The sequence below is a fragment of the Peromyscus maniculatus genome, chromosome 10, assembly GCF_049852395.1.
Source record: "Peromyscus maniculatus bairdii isolate BWxNUB_F1_BW_parent chromosome 10, HU_Pman_BW_mat_3.1, whole genome shotgun sequence".
Lineage (NCBI taxonomy): Eukaryota > Metazoa > Chordata > Mammalia > Rodentia > Cricetidae > Peromyscus > Peromyscus maniculatus.
The window spans coordinates 93,119,529-93,121,468 of record NC_134861.1 but is presented as its reverse complement, the minus strand read 5'-3'; positions in this window follow the sequence as shown (position 1 = coordinate 93,121,468).

Sequence of the window (1,940 nt, the reverse complement as noted above, 5' to 3'; positions counted from 1 at the left end):
GGATTGTTTCATTTTGGGTGTGGTGCCTCACAGGTCCAAAGTAATTGCTATACCCCCAAGCCGCTCTTTCAGCCCTTGCTACATACATTCTTTACGCATCTTTGCCTTCACCCAAATGCTTCCATCACCAATTAATTTTAAGGATTCAGCCTCATCATTGCACCCCCGCTTCCCCCTCCCGCTCAGGTGTTCAGTGTCTGGACTTTCAACAACAGCAGTTCAGCACTTGGATCCTCGAAGCTTGAGGTGGGGTGTGGAAGCTACGAGCTACAGATAATGAACTGTTCTGAGACACTTTCCTTCCCTGTTACTTATCAGCATGTTTCTCACAAAGCAAGGCCTTCCATAGTGAACATTCCAGGAGCAGTCAGACTTTTCTTTGGTCTGCCAGCTCACAACAAAACAAAACAAACCACTCAGAGACTTACTAATTATGAAAGCTTGGCCTATAGCTAAGACCTTGTCTCACTAGCTCTTATAACATAAATGAATTCATTTATATTAATCTACATTTTGCCCCATGGCTTTTTTTACCTCTCTTCCATTTCCCATTTCCTCTCTGTCTCCTCTGGCACCTAGATTCATCTCCTTTTCCTCTCTCTCTGCCCGGAGGTCCTGCCTAACCTCTTCCTACTCTGTTCTTGAATGATTTCTGAAGAGAAAGCCAATGTGACTCTTATTCATGTTTCCTCTACAGGTGAGGTGTTTTGTCTTTTTCAACATTCCCTGTCTTTGGTTGCTGCAATTCAAATGATATATCCGGGTGTTAAAAACAATTCATACTTTCCCGTTTGTAATAAGAGTTCTTGTTTTGTTTGAGACAGGGTCTTCTGACGTAGTCTAGAGGGCCAGGGTTAATGGTGTCAGCCACCACACGGACTATTTTCTGACGTAACTTTTTTCTACGTTTGTTTTTGGGACTGGAGAGTGAACCCAGGCCACATGCATGCTATGCATGGCTTTACCCCTGAGCTATACCCACAATTCCTACTTGATGTTTGTGTTATTTTATTTTTCCGAGACAAGGTGTCTCTTGGGCTAGCCTCAAACTCCAAATCCTCCCGTGTCAGCCGCCTGAGTGCTGAGACAGGCATGTGTTTCCATACGTGACTGCCACTTAGGTTTCTGAACTTCCTGCATCTGTAACTTGGTGTATATTACTAGCTTTGGAATATTGTTAGGCATTATTTCAAATATTCTCTTCCTTTCTTCTTCTGGTATTGTCATTACATGTGAACTTTCCTAATTTTCCCCGGTTCTTAGACATCCTTCCAGTCCCACTTTGTTGCTTTAGACTTTGAGTTTGGGAAGTTTTTACTATGGACAGCTTCCGTATGGATGGCTTTGGGCTCACCATGTCTTCTCTCGGCCACCTCCAGCCTGATGATAAGTTCAACAGTGGGCATTCAGTTCTTTCTCTGATTTCAACCTGTTTATCTACCCATCTGTTCTTATGTGTTGTCCACTTTTAGAGCCCTTGGCATATTAATCATGGTTGCTGTCAATTCCTGGCCTGAGAATTCCAACACCACCACCCCCCCCCATTTGACGTATTAGTCTTGTTCTGACTGTTAGCATTCTGAACCGCCCCTTGGGGCCGTCCAGCCTCTTCTTAGAAAAACAAACCCCCCCCCTCCTTTTTCTTCCTTTCCCTCTCTTCACGAGGCGTATCTCCCCCACCCACTGGGGCACCTCGCCCACCCTGCCAAGGCCTACGTGTGCTGTTTCACATTAACACTGACGCCCGCCATATCTCTTTTTTTTTTTCTGGAGCTGAGGACCGAACCCAGGGCCTTGCGCTCGCTAGGCAAGCGCTCTACCACTGAGCTAAATCCCTAACCCCGCCTGCCATATCTCTTGCAATCCTCGTCTTTTAGCGAGTTTGGTAATGTTCTGGCTGGAAGTCGGATGTGATGCATGAGGTACCAGGCTACTGGTAA